Here is a 17,971-nt window from a genome sequence, read left to right on the forward strand (position 1 = left end):
GGGTGAAATTCTCCCTTGTGCAAGGCTGTATGCACAACTTAAGCCTGATTAGGGCCTGACCCTGCAAGGTGCTGAGTGTCTTCAACTCCAGCTGGAATGCAGTGGTGTTGAAGATTGGGCTTTAATCCTTTAATGTGGGGATTAAGTGGAACCCAAGCAGTCCATAACCTTGTATGGGGACTATTGTACTGGAATGAGAAAGATTTATACAATTTGTGGTGATCGCTGTAATTCTAGCAGGAGTAAATGTAACACCAACAGTACCCCAGTCATTGTCGGAATCAAACCTGGGACCTCTGGAGTTTAAAGCATGAGCCTCCACTGCATGAGCTAAAAGCCAGCTGGCTGAAAGCAGACTCATTTTATCTCTCTCTTTAAGTGGTCTTGGTGCTGCTAGATGGGACAGAACACTCCACCCAGGACGTGTGTGGATTACATAAGCAGAGAAGTAAAACCCTTTAGCATATAGGAATTGCTATATAGTAAGCAGGAGCAGCCATATAGTAATGGAGCTGGTGACTCTAGGGCATGTCAGGTGTCCCCGGAAGTTTCTAAAGCTGCATTTTATGCATATGTCTATTTCTGCCTAATTTTCTCAATTTTTGTCAAAAATGAGGAAAAAAAGATGAAAGAATATGTGTGATTCACCCTACATCATTTTTATCCACTTTATTTAATAGAAGATACAGTTATAGTATGTGATACAGTCAAAAAAGAATTATGAGGGCTTCATATCAGAGAGGCTTGTTTAAGAGGGATGACTTTGAGTGTTATTTGACATTATTATTGAAAGTTCTGTAGCACTAATTATTATTGTGTTCTGCTAGGTGCAACAGTAGCAAGCACTGTTTGTCCTCTGGTGTATTTCTTAAAATCTCAGTATTGGGATTATTATTTCATGATTCTATATTTTAAGAAAAATGCTCATTTTAGCCTACAGTAATAGAATAGGAATACATTTAAAAAAAATACTATTTCCAGGCTTGATCTTGCACCATCAAAGTCAATGGGAGGAGGTTCCAAAACATAGGTTACAGATTTATTAGTCTGGCAGGAAAATAATAAAAGATATTTCTGTAATTCCTGACTGTATAATTACTTTGTGAATTATATTATTTACATGGGGAGACACAGTCTTTTGTAACTTTTTCTAGGCCGAGCTAACTCTCAAACATTAGTTATTGCATTAGATGACTTTTTAACATAAAGGGGTAAAGCATTTTTATTTTATGTAAACAGAAAAGTTGTTGACATCATGAGACCCTTTAGGTTTTTATTACATTGTCAAACTATACTTTTGCCAGAGTTTTTAAGATTTTTTTTAATAAAACACTTTTATTGTATGAAAAAAATCACTAATTGCTATAATATTAAAATAAAAATGAAGATAAATACACTATGAAGCCCTGTTTAATTATGTCCTAACAATACATTTTATATTTGGCTGAAAATTTGAAAAAAATCCTTTTCATTTTTTCAGACTTAAAAAAAACAAAACTGGCAACCTAGGAGGTACAGCATTTTATCTAAAATGCCAACTAAGAAGAAGAAATGGTTATAGTTTTTAATACAATCTGGAAATAAATTAATTTAATGTGTATTAAGCAGTCAAATCACATTAAATCAAACAAAACATTCCTACAGCTTAACTTGCAATATTTCACTCTCAAGAGCCTGAGAACTGGCTCTTGTTGACCAGACTGATAAGCAAAAAATAAATGATATCTCTTAAGTATGCCACACTCTTTGACTAATTGTTAAATAAGCAGAGTGCTATTGTACTGCAGAGATGTGCAGCTATAAGTCAACACTCCATTCATCAAACTAATCAGAAAAGTGATGTATCAACAGAACAAGCTTTTGCAAAACCAGATTCACTGAAAGATAAGGAAAGAAACCAGGTGTAAAACATTAACAACCTTCTCTGTCACGCTTTTATTTTTCCTTTTGAGATACGCAAACAGTTAAAATGACTAAACCCAAAAATGTTTGGAACCAAAGCCTGAAATTCTTAGGCACTGTGTTTAATTGAATGTTTTAAAAAATATCTAATAACATTTAAGAATCTTAATACTTAGATTCCCCAAAACATGTATAGAATAATACAACTGAATAAGTAAAACTTTTTAATGAAGAGCCAATCTAGCAATCATTAGTAAATTTGTACCACTCTGAGCAAATTGCAGTCATTTGTTCTTGAAATTCTATTTGTAGTTAAATATTTGAAAGCTTTACAGCTTAAAATGAGCTATACACATAAACTGAACTGACATGTTTACCCTGCTTAATAACAACAGAATGTAACCACAAGATCATAATTTATCATCTTCTGTAGCTTACATATGATCACTTGACAGTGATCTAAACTGCGAAAACTTTAATTTGGTTAAAATGGAGTTGGGTCTGTATATGTAAATTTGATCTATTAAGAGTTTATATATTTACAAATACATATGGCAATCTCTGCTCGCTCTCTCTGTGTATATACTATATACATTTGCTTAATTTAACTCTGAAACTTAGTATCTAGTATCTCGTTGATCTGACTGTTATGTAGATGTAATTTTTATTTTTTAATTTAAATTGTCTTTAATATTTATATCCATGAAAGTTAGTAGACTGTGTGACTGAAGATGTCTGTAATAAAGACAGCATGTGCATCATGAGCAGCTGTAATGTGAATTTCTTTGCTCTCTGTTAAAAATGACCAAAGCCCCGAAATGGAGATGAATACTTTAAGGAATCAGGCTTTTTATCACCTCTCTTGAGGATTTCTCCAAATCAGAGATTGCCTGTTGTGATAGTATCTGTGTGGTTTTTGTAGAATGGCCTGTTTACCACTAGGCAGTGAGATGAGACTACTAAATTAATTTCAATTAGGTTTGATTGCTCCCCATAACATGAAACAGCCAGTTATTTACTATATAGCATTCAGCTGATGCAGTTTAACAGCGCTAGTCCTATAATGCAAGCCTTGGCACAATGAAAGAACGACCTTTAAATCAGTGCCATTCTAAAATTAAACAGATATAACTTTTAGATAATGTTTTCACCTCTTAGCTCATCAAGCAAATAAGTCCAGTCATTCACAATTTAGTGCAATACAACTTTGTTTTATAGGCTGTTTCCTTTGGCATTTCAGTAAAGAAGCGAATGTATGAAGTAAAGGCAAATGAAAAACAATGTTAACAATTTAGGGCCCCAGTCCTGAAGGATACAGTGTGACTTCAACTTTTATTGATGCTCATGGGAATTGAAGCACTGATTGCTTACTAGAGTAGCCCCTAAGAGAGCAGACTAGTTTCCTGTGTAATGTAGAATGAAAGATGCTGGCATTTAAAGATTTAGGTCTGAATTACACTGTTGCTGGATCTAGTTATGAAAAAAACACTTTAAAGGCATATGATTTAAAAAAAATACTCAAATTGATAAATTTGTGGGAGGAGAATATCAGGATGCGACAGTATGTGTAAGGCACGTAGATTTCACTAATTTTTCATTTTTCAACCTTACGTGTCTTCTAAACTAACTTACGTCTCATGTAAGAATTACTTTTGTGTTTAAGTTAAAAATGAAAATCTTCTCTTTCTCTTCCATATGACCTACACTGAGAAGGAGATTTTCAAAGGCACAAAAAGAATTTAGGTGCCTAACTCCTCATGTCTTTCACCTAACTGCCCTTTGTGCCTGGAAAAATCGCCCTCTGAAATGATGGAGCTTGAATTGTGGGTGTTTTGTTTGTTTGTTTTTGTTTTTTAAAGGGGAGGAGAGATAAAGCTACTAGATTTATAAGTGGGAAAACTTCTTAACAGGCAAATTTAATTAATGCATCTGACACTTATGCAAGGTCATATCAATTTGGATAGCATTAGTGGCACAATCTTTACATATAAAAATTAAAATATTTTTGTATTTTTCAGCTAAAACAGTATAAATGGGTTTCCCCTTAATATCAAGCATGCAGGTCATCTTTTATTTATATTATATAATATATATATTTTGAGTACAAGGAATATATTTTCCAGTATAATGACTCTCCATTTTCTATTGTTTTGCAGGATGGTCCTATGGGTAGGGAGTTAGCCTGGGGCTCTGGAGATCTAGTTCAGTCTTCTGTCCTTTTTTGTTATTCTGCTCTAGACTCTCTCCAATTTGTCCTTCCTAATTGAAATACTTTGCATTTATCAGTATTGAATTTAATCTTGTTGATTTCAGACCATTCTCCATTTTGTCAAGGTTGTTTTGAATTCTAATCCTGTCCTCCAGAGTACTTGCAGTCCCTCTCAGCTTGGTGTCATCTGCAGATTTTATAAGCTTACTCTCTACTCCATTATCAAAGTCATTAATGAAAATATTGAATAGTATCAGACACAGGATTGACTCCTGTGGGACCCCCACTAGATATGCCCTCCCAGTTTAACAGCAAACCATTGATAACTACTCTTTGAGCTCAGTCTTGCAACCAGTTGTGCACCCACCATATAGTAATTTCATCTAGACTATTTTTCCCTAGTTTGTTTATGAGAATGTCCTGTGGGACTGTGTCAAAAGCCTTACTAAATTAATAAAAGGAAAAGCTATTGGAAACATTTTGATACATATTAGGGTTAATCTGTTTGCTGATAGCATTTGTCACAAACATGGTGGGAAACTGTTTATCCTCCAAACAGTATTTATTAAGACATTTTCTATGCAGGCAAAACACTTGTTTAACAGCATGTTTTTAACTCAGTTATGATAGAACCAGGATATAATCTGTTTTGCCCCTATCCACACCAGCCAAACCAAGCTGTGTAAGAACTGGGTTCAACCACAAATGAGTTTAACTATTGTTAAACTAAGTTGTTGTGTAGATGCAGCCAAATGTGCCCCGATAGCAGATAAGCTCAAAGGATTGTATTCTATATTGGTTTTTATACCATACTCATCACTGTAGTATCTGAGCACTTAGCAGCTTAAGAGAAACTGTAGCCATGACCTGACAAACACAACCGGAGTATGTTTTATGTTGCTTACTTTGGAACAGATTCTTTTACATCCATACAATTCCATTTAAATCAGTTGGGATGCCTAGGTGTTACGGAGGATTGAATTTGGCTGTTTATTACAATGTAAGAAGTCTACTATAATGACAAATGTGGCTTTCTCTGGATGGAACTTTTGTTCTCTATGGAATACTAGTTACAGAAATCTATAGCAACACCTGGCTCTTTGCAGCTCTCCTTGCTCTTGCCAGCATGGGTTAGTGAGAGAGTCAGCCTCTTGATAATTGAACTTGAGTCTGTCTTGTGGCAGCAGGTATTGCTGTGGTAATAGAGGAATCCATTGTGACCCAAGTACAGTACTAACAAAATCACAGCTGCTCCATTACCTTGTACAAATATTTGGCACAGGAATTTTGTTATTTACAAACTCCGAGGATTTCATTATTATTAACCAACCAGTGAAAGAGAAAAAATAAATAACTGACAGAGGTACTTAGCATTGGGTCTGTAGAGTTTAGCATTAGACAGGACAGAGACTGGAGTTCATCATTTTCTGATACCATGGCTTTCATCAGCTTGTTTGTTAAAATTCATGCTGCCTAATGTGTAGCTGGGGAAGTAAGGGGCACACAATTTGTAAATGTCTTTCAAAATGTATTCTCCAGTGTTTTAAACTATACAATTACTTTTGTGGTTAACACATTGTACATTTCTCAAGCTGATTGGCCTATCTTTTTGAAAGATGGATTTAAGTGTTTTTGAATGTTGTAGTATATAATGTTTATGGGAAGCCAGATCTGCACCTAAATTTAAATTCAGATTAAAATAAGAATTATTTGTATTTGAGAATATATATATATGTAGCTTTTACTAGTTTTGGATTTTTTAAGTCTGACTTTTTTTTACTAATTTTTTCCTTACAAGTTTGCAACATAGTTTTTATTTTAAACCCCTGTTGTTAAATACTTGTTACTTTCTGAAAGAATTCTTTTTGGGCTAACATTTTCCATATGAGGCCTCATCTCTAAGATAAAGTTTTTGAGGCGATGTTTGATTGAATAGAATTTAGATATTTTTGTATTAGAATAGGGTGGAGAGTTAATTATTTCCTGTTCTGACCAGTGTTTTTCATTCACTTTGGGTGGACTTTGACAAGTTAAACAGCAACATTAAAGAGACTCATTGCACAACCTCGCCACAGGGTAAAGCTCATCTGTCCAGAAGCTCGAGCTTTCTCAGGGGCTGGCCTGAGACTGTGGGCTGAATTACCACGGGAGCTAAGGACCATCACAAATGTCACTACCTTCTGCTGTAAGTGCAGGACACATTTCTTTGTCCTTGCCTTCATAAACGCATAACAACATGTGTTTGTGGGTGCGCACACATGCACATTCATGTATCACAAATGGTAGAAAGTGCTGAGCATCTTATGGAGCTACTGGGAATCACAGCAACTGCAAGTATATAGGATACAGATGATGATACACTAGAGCTGTTTCAGTCACCCATATGGAACCAACCAAAGAGAACTGCATCTGGGTCATAGAATATCAAGGTTGGAAGGGACCTCAGGAGGTCATTTAGTCCAACCCCCTGCTCAGAGCAAGACCAATCCCCAACTAAATCATCCCAGTCAGGGCTTTGTCAAGCCTGACCTTAAAAACCTCTAAGGAAGGAGATTTCACCACCTCCCTAGGTAACCCATTCCAGTACTTCACCATTCTCCTAGTGAAAACGTTTTTCCTAATATTCAACCTAAACCTCCCCCACTGCAACTTGAGACCATTACTCCTTGTTCTGTCATCTGCTACCACTGAGAACAATCTAGATCCATCCTCTTTGGAACCCCCTTTGAGGTAGTTGAAAGCAGCTATCAAATCCCCCTCATTCTTCTCTTCTGCAGACTAAACAATCCTAGTTGTCTCAGTCTCTCCTCATAAGTCATGTACTCCAGCCCCTAATCATTTTTGTTGCCCTCCGCTGGACTCTTTCCAATTTTTCCACATCCTTCTTGTAGTGTGAGGCCCAAAACATCAAGGGGCAGCCACAAAGACTTCATTGCCAGAACCATGTGAGAAGGTTGGCTAAACCAGATGGAGACATCTGGGTGCCAGCAATGGAAATATCTGTGTTAGGTTAGTTTAAAGATATGAAGGACAGTGGATACAGTGGGACTCAATTCTGAAAGGGTGCTGAGTAACTCCCTCTCAATACCCATTGAAGCTGGGGACTGAGGATGCTCAGCATCCTGTAGCACTTGAAAAGTAACTGTATGGAGAGGTAGGGATTACTTTTCTGTACAGAGCTCTGACTATGCAGTGCTGTTGACATAACTCCTGCCCCTTGGTCAGTAAAAATAGGCAGCTAACATAAGGACCTGTGTATTCTAGTGGCGCATCTCCCACCCCCACCAGAGGGGCAGGCGTGCAGCTGGCAGAAGTGCCTAAATCCTCCTGCAAGTGATCAGGATCTATGCAAGTGCATATGCTCTGTTCATCCCACCTCTTGCAACTAACATCAGTCTTGAGCGCTCTGTTACATAGTGCCTGGGCAGAGCAGATGCTCTTGTTCAGGACCCTATTGCCCAGACTGTCCGAGAGGGAAGAGCCATCCAGCAACCACTCATAGCCAGATGGCTACGCAGGAAAATGGCTCCTAACTATGGCAGCAGGGATAACAGTGTGAAATGGCCACCAGCATAGTGGCAGTTATTGTACATCACACTGGACTTTTCAGCACATCTGTGCAGTAGCAAACAGCCACATGCCTGTCTGTTGGTATTGGAAATGGCTGCACTTTCCACCTTGTGTTTCTATCAACAATGTATAGTGTGGTTCTAGCTTTGGACACTTTGAGTCACTGTGACAACTATTTGTAAACTGTGGCCATGGACCCATAAAAGCCAGGTGAGGGGATATTTTGTCTGCCCTATGTGATATGCTTATCGTCCCCTGTAACAGTGGGTTTAGAAGGACTCAGGGTCTAGTCTGTGTCTAGCCTGGTAATTAGAGCGGAGAGAATAACTGATTTATTTTTTTGGTTTGCTGGCCAGTCTGAACATTAAAAAGATATATATTTTGGGTTGACCTGAAAACAAAAATGTCCAAAATTTTTGGTGCATCAAAAAGTCTAAAAAAAAAAAGGATTTAAGTCAAATGACACATTTAGTTCAACCCCAAGCAAAATGTTATGTTTAGACTTTTGAGCATTTTTTAAACTTTTTTTAATTTTTTTAAATAAAACGGAAGGACATTTTAGTATCAAGGTTGTTTGAAATTGAAAATTTGAAATATTTTGATTTTTGGAAAATTCTTTTAGTTTTTTTCTGACCAAAACAATTTTTGATAAAACCAACAGTTTAATGTTTCCGTATCACTGAATCGGTATTTTGTGCCAAAAAAGTTTCGGTCAAAAAATGTCACCCAGCTCTATTGTTAGTACAACTCTAAGGCTGGAGTGAAGCTAGCGTCACTGCTCCAGCTATGCATTCCTTTTGGCAAGTATGGAATGTGGAGTGATGTCCTCTCAGGCTGGCCACACCCTTTTTCCTGCCTAGCCTTGCCTTTTCCACCAGTTGCACAGAAAGACACACCTTTGAGCTAGTTCTTCAACCCTGTGCTGATTGTGCAACAGCATTTAGTTCACTTCTTTCTGGGAGACTTGCCTGGAATCAAGGAACATTTCAAGAACCTTGGGGGTGCATGGGCAAAGGGCACCCTATATCAATACTGAATTGGTCTGTTAATCAGGGGAAAGAGGCTTTTGTTACTCAAAGAAGCATTTTTGTATGAATTGCCTTTGTGTGAAAAAGGAAAAATCTATTGAAAAGAATAATTTGACTCATTGGATTGTGCAAAAAAAGATTAGTAGTTTTTAATACAGATCCTATGATACTGAAAGGGAAAGAGACATTATTCTGTAATTTCCTCAGGGCAGGGGGACTGTCTTCAACTATGTCTTGTTGAATTCTTAAACCTGATCTTGCAGGACACTTGTGCCTGCATGAAGCTCCATTGACTTACAGTATCTGAGCCTTAGTTAGTGAATAATAATAATTGTTTTAAGGCATTAATCTAATGCCTAAGTGTTTATTAATTTTTTCCTTACCATAAAGGAGAGATGGTAAAGTAAATGTTGGTAGCAGAACAAACTGATGTCTCATAGGAGAATATGAATGGGGGGAGCTGTTTACTCTTTATAGTGAATTTTGTGTTGGTCTAATTAGAAAAAGACACTTAATAATAATGGCAAAAGGACTAATCAGAAAAAAAACTTGGACAAATATATCTGAAAATTAAAAACACAGGGATACTGATCTAACTACAGAAAAGTAGTTCTGGATTATAAGAAAATGAATGGTAATAGTGTAATGGAGTTGTGAAAACTTGAAAAAAAAACCCTACTCTTGTGTAGAATCAGGTGATTTTGAAAAGGACACAAGCTTTAAATGTGCATACTGATAGAACTTGGTAAACGGAGACATCTAAACTCTGCAGATATCAGATAATTTGGCTGTGGAGAGTATTAATTTTGAAGGACAGAATGGCACTCTGTGGCCTACATTGTGAATTAGTAAAAACAACGCGGACTCCTTGTGACACCTTAGAGACTAACAAAGTTATTTGGGCATAAGCTTTCGTGGGCTAAAACCCATTTCATCAGATGCATGGAGTGAAGACAGTAAGCAAAATATATGTTATAGCACATGAAAAGATGGGAGTTGTCTTACCAAGTGGGGGGTCAGTGCTAACTCCCATCTTTTCATGTGCTATAACATATATTCTGCTTACTGTATTTTTCACTCTATGTATCTGGTGAAGTGGGTTTTAGCCCACAAAAGCTTATGCCCAAATAAATTTGTTAGTCTATAAGGTGCCACAAGGACTCCTCATTGTTTTTGCTGATACAGACTAACACGGCTACCACTCCTAAACCTGTGAATTAGTAGTTTCAGTCCACTTTCTTGTTGATATGTGTCCACATCACCCATGCAAAACATTGCCATTGTCACCCAGTGTTTGAATTAGAATGATAAATTAACCATTAATCCCCTCAAAACAGGGTTGAGGACATAGCTGGGGCAGCATGGGAGAAGCTTTCACTGCAGGAATAGATAAACAAGGACTTCAGTTTCCTTAGCTGTTAGTCTGACTCCTTTTACAAGTAATAAATCAATGTCTGAAAATTGTACCTGGGTGAATCCTTTCAGTAGCGTCCATGGCTAATTAGTTCCAAACTATAACAAAGTAACAGTGACTGCAAGGTTTTTTACTAGACTTTTCACAGAAGGGGTCTGGTTGCCATTGGTAATCAGGCATATTTTGTTGGTGGTCAAATGACGCAGACAGATGTCTGGACGGCTTGCAGAACGAGGCTGATGCTTTCAGGCTGTTAGCCATTGGGAAATACTACACATAACCTCTTAGAATGTTTTGGCATCTGTTTCGCATACCATGTACACCAGTCTTTGAGAGTTTCCTTTAAGGTTTCATTCTGCAGCTGCTTACCCTTGGAATCTCCTCTCAACCCTTGTCCTCCTTTCTCAGCTCTTTCTTGTCATTGCTTCCATGTGCAACACATTGCCCAAAAAGGTGCTGTAAACAAGGCAGAGCCTTTGAGGAGGTCAGCTATGCTGATTAGCTCCTTCAGTCTTTCTGTTGTTAGGGTTGCAGTTTTTCTGAAGCTTGAAAAACCTGGTGTGTCTCTTCTGGTGGAAAAAATCACTTGGCAAAAGAAAAAAAATGTAAAAACAGCAGATTTTATTAAATGAAACACAAAACACAGTGTGATTCACTAATAAACATACTTATTCTTCAAATAAAAAGGCACATATTACCCAAAAATGGAAAGCTTTTTCAAGATACCACCTGTTCTCCCCTCTCTTCAACACCCACTGACAGCTGACTCCATTCATTAGCACACTCCATCTTCAATCACCCATCCATTCCCCATTACCTCTAGGAATCTAGATAGTTCTCTAGTTTTCTTATAGTTTGCTAATGGACAGGTTTCTTGTTCTCATCATTTCATGTGATGGGATATGCTAATCATTTGTGTAGGAGACCAGATTGTAAGCTTTGTGATTCTGACTTGCAAGGCAGGAGTTAAGATTGCAAATGGGGTGAGATTCTGACCTGCACCTTTAAGAGGCACAGAACAGAACTTGCAGCCCAGGTATAAGGGGAGAAGGGTAAGTGAATTGAAGCCACCTTGTGTGACCATTTAATCTTGGGCTGTTCCGTGGCTCCTGGTGTGATTTAGACAGCCCTGGGGGCCTGTATAAAGGAGTGTTTTTGCCATACAGCTAGCCCTGGCTCTTACCCAGGTGTTTCCTTTAATGCCTCCTCTTTTCACACACAAAATTCTGTCACCCAAGTTGGGAGGTGCATTCAACCCATCTAGCTGGCATGACTGGGAGTATAGTTTAGAGCCCAGGTTCTGTTTTCACTTAGGCTGGTAGCATGCCCACTTTGCAGTGAGGACACAGGGTAAGTCACTGGAGTGCTGACAGTCCTCCAAGTAAACGGCTCAGCTTACTGCAGCAGAAAGAACCATGGGATATAGCAACACACATGGGGAGTGTCCCAGAGGACACAGTGGTGAGTGGTGTGGCTGCTAACACCCAGGCTAGGCTAACCCCACTGCTCAGACCGAGGCACCAGTCATGCAGGCTAACTCTGCAGTGACGACATACCCTAAATCATGGCAGTCTCTTTGGGTTTCTCTTCCCATGCCCAGCCCAACCTGGCACCACCCCTCCTCCATTGTTTGTGAGCGGGGGTCCTCAGAAGTCAGTCTGATGGCTGTCTTACTCCGTACCGGTGCTGGGGGACCGGTATCCTGGCAGAAGAGAAGGATTTGAGAAGCTGTTTACATGGCTCTGGCCCTTTTACTGAGGGAGACTACCCCATGACACTTCCAATTAAACTCTTTAGTTTTTTTATTCACAGGTTGAATTTAGATCTTAATATTTCTATATCAACAATATTTCAAATATGTTATATTCATGTAAATGGTTCAGAGACATGGTTCAAACTAAGAAAAATAATCTTTAGCAATTCAACAAAAAACCATTCAGTTGTTATGTTTTTAAAAAAAATAAAATGAAATCTCTTTTTCCCCTCCCCATCTCCCTCCACAATCCTGCCTGACATACTTCAGTAATGGAGAGAGGAGTTTAGTCACCAGGGTTTCTACCTGTTGCCAGAAAAGCATAAACAAAAATCCTGGTATTGATGATCCTGTTCATTGTGAGCATCATGGGGAATGTCCAAGACAAGTAGAAATCTGTAGAAGTATGAAGGATATATTCTGTGATGCCTCTTCTGAATAAAACATTTTTATTGTGTTTCTCATTTTGTGTCAGTACTTTATATCCTCTTCTGCAATTGCGCTCAATTACAGCATGAAAAAGCCCTATCTCCGTAGGACCAAAAGCAGTGGGAGAATGATTTTATATTGTGAGGTTCTTCAAGTGTGACACATTCAGCATTAGTTACTGGCTGAGAAAAATGGGAAGAGCTGGCACAAGCACCTTTAAAGTGATACAAAATGTCTGAGATTCGGTGCAAAGGACAGTGATTTTTTGCTTGCCAATGCTATTCTTGCATTTGCAACTGAATGATTATTATGACTAAGAAAACACTTGTTCCCACAATGTATTCCATGCTTGTTGCTTATTAATTTAGTTTAGTAAAAGGGAGCAAAAATCATGGCACATCACAGCTAATAAGAAATTAGTTTCATTGCCCTATTTTTAACATTACATGGAGGCAAAAGAGAAAACCTGGAAGGCATATGTTTGGGGCTGTGGTGAGTTTGTGTTTAAGAATAACACCTGCAAGGTTTTTCTAGCAGTAGTTTTCAGTAAACTTCAGTGACCATTATGTATGTACAGTGAAAATTTGTGATCTTTACACTGATTCCCATTCTCCTCCCTGACACTCCACCAGCCTTATAGCAAAAACAAAATGTAGGGCATCTGAATTAGCATAAACAAAACAAATTTACTACCATATTTCATGTTGTACTTATCTTTTACCTCTTTTTCTATTATTTATTCCCATTTTCTCATCTATGTCTCAGTTTCATTGTCGTCTTATCTCCAGTCCATATTTTTCTCTGGTCTGTTATATATTATACTGGACAGTTTCTCTGCTCTGCTCAGCTTTTGCTTCTGACTCTCCGATTCTATGCTCTGGCCCTGGTAAAATTTAGGGCACCTTGGGGGCTGCTGTAACTTGTACCAGCTGAATATGGTCTCCTATGGACTTGGGATAGCTGAAGTGCATTGTGCTCTGGCCACTTTCCTGATACACCACCTGCACCAGAGATTGTGGGGAGGGAAGTGTAGCAGTTGGCTATGTTGATTTTTTACTAGGACTGTTGATTTAATCACAGTTAACTCACGCAATTAACTCAAAAAAGTAATCACAATTAAAATAATTAATCATGATTAATTGCACTGTTAAACAATAGAATACCATTTGAAATTTATATTTTTGGATGTTTTCCTACATTTTCAAATATATTGATTTCAGTTATATTATTTTTTATTACAAATATTTGCACTGTAAAAATAAAACATAGTATTTTTCAATTCACCTCATACAAGTACTGTAGTGCAATCTATTGTGAAAGTGCAACTTAGATTTTTTTCCTTACATAACTGCACTCAAAACCAAAACAATGCAAAACTTTAGAGCCTACAGATCCATTCAATTCTACTTCTTGTTCAACCAATCACTAAGACAAATACATTTGTTTACATTTATGGGAGATAATGCTGCCCGCTTCTTATTTACAATGTCACCTGAAAGTGAGAACGGGCATTCGCATGATACTTTTGTATCTGGCAATGCAAGGTATTTATGTGCCAGATATGCTAAACATTTGTATCTGAGATTTCTAAAGATAGATACAGCACTCGACCCAAGGTTTAAGAATCCGAAGTGCCTTCCAAAATCTGAGAGGGATGAGGTGTGGAGCATGCTTTCAGAAGTATTAGAAGAGCAACACTCCGATGCAGAAACTACAGAACTGGAACCACCAAAAAGGAAAATCAACCTTCTGCTGGTGGCATCTGACTCAGATGATGAAAATGAACATGCATCGGTCCACACTGCTTGGGATTGTTATCAAGCAGAACCCATCATTAGCATGGATGCAAGTCCTCTGGAATACTGGTTGAAGCATGAAGGGACATATGAATCTTTAGCGCCTCTGGCACGTAAAAAATCTTGCGACGCCAGCTACAACAGTGCCATCTGAACACCTGTTCTCACTTTCAAGTGACATTGCAAACAAGAAGTAGGCAGCATTATCTCCTGCAACTTTAAACAAACTTGTTTTGATTGGCTGAACAGAAAGTAAGATTGAGTGGACTTGTGGGCTCTAAAGTTTTATATTGTTTTATTTTTTAATACAGTTATTTTTTGTACATAATTCTAAATTTAAGTTCAACATTCATGATAAAGAGATTGCACTACAGTACTTGTATTAGGTGAATTGAAAAATACTACTGTTTTTTTACAGTGCAAATATTTGTAATAAAAATAAATATAAAATGAACACTGTACATTTTGTATTTTCTGTTTGTAATTGAAATTAATATAGTTGAAAATGTAGAAAACATCCAAAAATATTTAAATAAATGGTATTCTATTATTGTTTAACTGTGTGATTAAAACTGCGATTAATTGCTGTTAATTTTTTTAACTGCTTGACAGCCCTAATTCTTTACATCTGCTGGAGACTCCCCAACTTGAGGGGGTATCCCCAGCATGGTAGTTATAGGAAATTTCTGTTGCTTTGGTGCCTCCAGAAGATTTGTCCTAATGTCTCCTCCCTTTGTATCTCTCCCCATCGCTGTTAGTCTGGAGCTCCCAATGATGACTTTCTCTTTCTCTTTCCCATCAGCTGCAATACTCAGTTTCTCTTCATCTTCCCCCACCTCTGCACACCCCAACTTGCTTTGTGCACTGAAAGTGAGCAGAAAGGAGGCTCTTCAGAACGCCTGAGTCCTCAGTTCTTTCCCTCTGTATGTATCCCCCATCCCTGGGGCTGCAATACTGAAAAGGCAGGATTCTTTAAAGCTCCAAAGGGCACTTTCACTGCAGCTGCCTATCCTGAGCGGATGGGGAGGAGTTGAGTGCACACATCCATCCATTGCTGCACAAACTATCCAGCTACCTGTGCTGTGTCCAGGTATTGTCAGGGCTTCCTTCTGTTGAGAGGCAGTTCCTCTGCTTAGCTGCTGCATCTGCCTGTGCCCAGTCTGCATTAATAGCTCAGGACAGGAGTAACAGAAGAACAAAGTACTGCTGCTTGTTAGCATTCATGCTGTACTTCATGGGGGCTGAGGTTTAGGCACTCAGGCCTGGCACTGCAGCACACCTTTTATCCCTTTCTTTATGGCATATTACCTTAAACAGAGTACTTTCTTCCAGTATTTTAGTCTTTCAGCTTCTGTCAAGGAAACAGAGCTTTTCTCCCCTCAGATCTGATGATGGAAACCTCATGGAGTCACAAACACAGCTCTTGGGCCAGATTCAAGATTAGGAACCATGTGAACTTTATGGAGATTTCACACAACTGTAATAGGGAGAAAACTGGTTACCAACCATATAGGAGAGAGAAGTGTCAGAGTTTTGAGGATACCTGCTAGTTCAGAGGTTTCTGATTCTGTGAGTATTAGATGATTTGCACTATTGATTATTGATATAGAGGATGGTCTTTGCAGAAAAGCAGAAAAAACCTTGGAAGGAACCAAATATTAGAGAGAGTAATGTAGGAACTAGAACTGTGGGAATATCATATGCAAGAGTTTGAGAGTGGCATAGGAAGAGCATGATCTTTTCTATCAGGGGAATAAGAGATTTTTTTTTTCCAGAACTCAGCCACTCCACCCACAATAGCAGGGAAGAATTAATTAAACCTTTGTTGTGGAAACCAGATTCTTGTAACTGACAAAAGCAAGAGTTATTTTGCTTCTTGTGAGAAGCTGCATTTATTTTGGAATTCAGACTCTACTGGGAATTTGTTTGGGAACAGAGAGGTAGGAATTGTCGCCAGCAACGATCTGTGTGGCTTGGTAGATGAAAATTATGGGAAGTAAATGTAAATAATAATTACAGGAGTTTTTCACACAACTTCTGTAAGAATTTTTTGTTTTGGAACTCACTGAATTCAGGGAGAGTTATAAGATCCCCCCAAAATAGGAGGAAGAAATTGAAGCACATCTGTGGTTGTAGAGATACTTTAATATCATTGCAGTAGTTAATTATTGCAGTATAGTTATTTTGCAAATTAAGTCTTCACACGTTGTGTCTCTTATTTTCTTCTCTCACCTTTGTGACCAGAGGATGGACTTCTTAAGAGAGAGTCAAAAAGATTGATTCTGAAAGATGCTGAGTGCCTGTAGTTAATCTTAATCCAAATGTGTCATTTCTAGCTTCCATTTACTTTCCTTAGTGGCTTCTGATACTTTCTTTAATGGACTTTCATGGTGTAAATCCTCTCCGCCACCTGTCCTAAATCATGAGAATGAGCTAAGGGTTCAACACCACTGGTTTAGCACCCACTTTTTTCCCCTCACTTTCCTACTGGCTATGAGACAACTTGCGAAGTTCATATAGTTTATACTTGGTCATAATTTTTAATTGTATTTATTTTCTTGGCTTTATGTCTGCACAGCAGAGAACATGTCTCACAGCTGAAGTTTATAACATTGTGCAGAGAAGGTAAGAAGAAATGGTTCCCTGCAAAGAGTGCCTACAATCCAGTAGATCAGATATGAAAATGAGCAGGAAATGGGAGATTTCGAGATGACTGAGTGGTGGGGTTTGGCATGTGTCTTATTAGTTCCACAGTGTTTTTATTCTATTTCTTAGAGCTTATCTACACATGGATTGTTGTTGATTAACTCCATGTATAGACTCACTTACTCTAGAACAAGAGTGCCTTGTTTCTGTTTAGTTTACCCCACTTTCAAAGTGGACAGTCAAAGCATTCTTATTCTGGAATAAGGTTGGCATGCTTATCCTAGGAAAATGAAGGCTGAGAAGGGATAGGATTTCTCTCTATAAATACATTAAGGGGTAAACAGCCAGGAGGGAGAAGAGCAATTTAAGCTAAAGGACAATGTTGGCGGAAGAACAAATGGGTATAAAGTGGATTTCCGTAGCAGTAAAGAAGGACAAATAAGTATGAATAAACTTAGGTTGGCAATTAGAATTCAGTTTCTAACAATCAGAAGAGTGAGATTCTGGAACAGCTTTCCAGTCGCTCCAGAGTAGTGGGGACAAACAACCTAATTAGCTTTAAGATGGAGCTTGATATATTTACGAATGGATTATATGACAGGGTTGCCTGTGCTAGCAGGGGACTGAACTTGATGACCCAGCAGGTCTCTTCCACTCCTAATGTCCTGTAAGAGTGTCCAGACATGGAGTTAATCAGGAACTGTTAATCAAGAACAACTCTACATATAGACAAACCCTTATGAGGTCTGTGTTTCTTTGAGAAGGAAATAGAACTTGAAGACCTATTAGAAAGAAGCTGGAGGAATTGGTGTGGGGTGGGCATGGTTTTCTAGGTCATTGTGTCACAAAGCAGTGGATTTCTAACTCCCCCCTAGAAAATAGGAAAGTGGGAATGGCCCTTGGGAGACAGGGATCTAAGGAGCTAGGAGGGAAGAAGTGGGAAGGGAAGTCCTAAGAACAGGCAAGCTCAGGGGGAAAACTTAGTGGGAGGTTTCAGTTGTGTTAATTGTTTTTGAGTTCCAAATAAAGCCAACTCTTAGAAAGGGTGTGAGTTTGGAAATGGAGTCTTTCTGCTCTGTGGCAGACAGGGAGGGACTCAGCCCATCTACGTGGAAGAAGGTACCACGCAAGAGTGGACGAAAGGTACACTTCAAATAAAAGCAAACTGAACTAACTTAGATTTACAGCAATTGCATATCATGCAGAGTCTTGCCTTCTGTGCAG

At 38.4% G+C, this 17,971-nt stretch overlaps 1 protein-coding gene across 2 annotated transcripts in view; it reads left to right on the forward strand.

Annotated features, from left to right (window-relative positions):
* The window catches only part of TSPAN12 (tetraspanin 12), a 62,767-nt gene that overhangs the window by 23,285 nt on the left and 21,511 nt on the right, over window positions 1–17,971 (forward strand). The gene's annotated exons all lie outside the window — the stretch shown is intronic.

The sequence above is a fragment of the Mauremys mutica genome, chromosome 1, assembly GCF_020497125.1.
Source record: "Mauremys mutica isolate MM-2020 ecotype Southern chromosome 1, ASM2049712v1, whole genome shotgun sequence".
NCBI classification, from domain to species: domain Eukaryota; kingdom Metazoa; phylum Chordata; order Testudines; family Geoemydidae; genus Mauremys; species Mauremys mutica.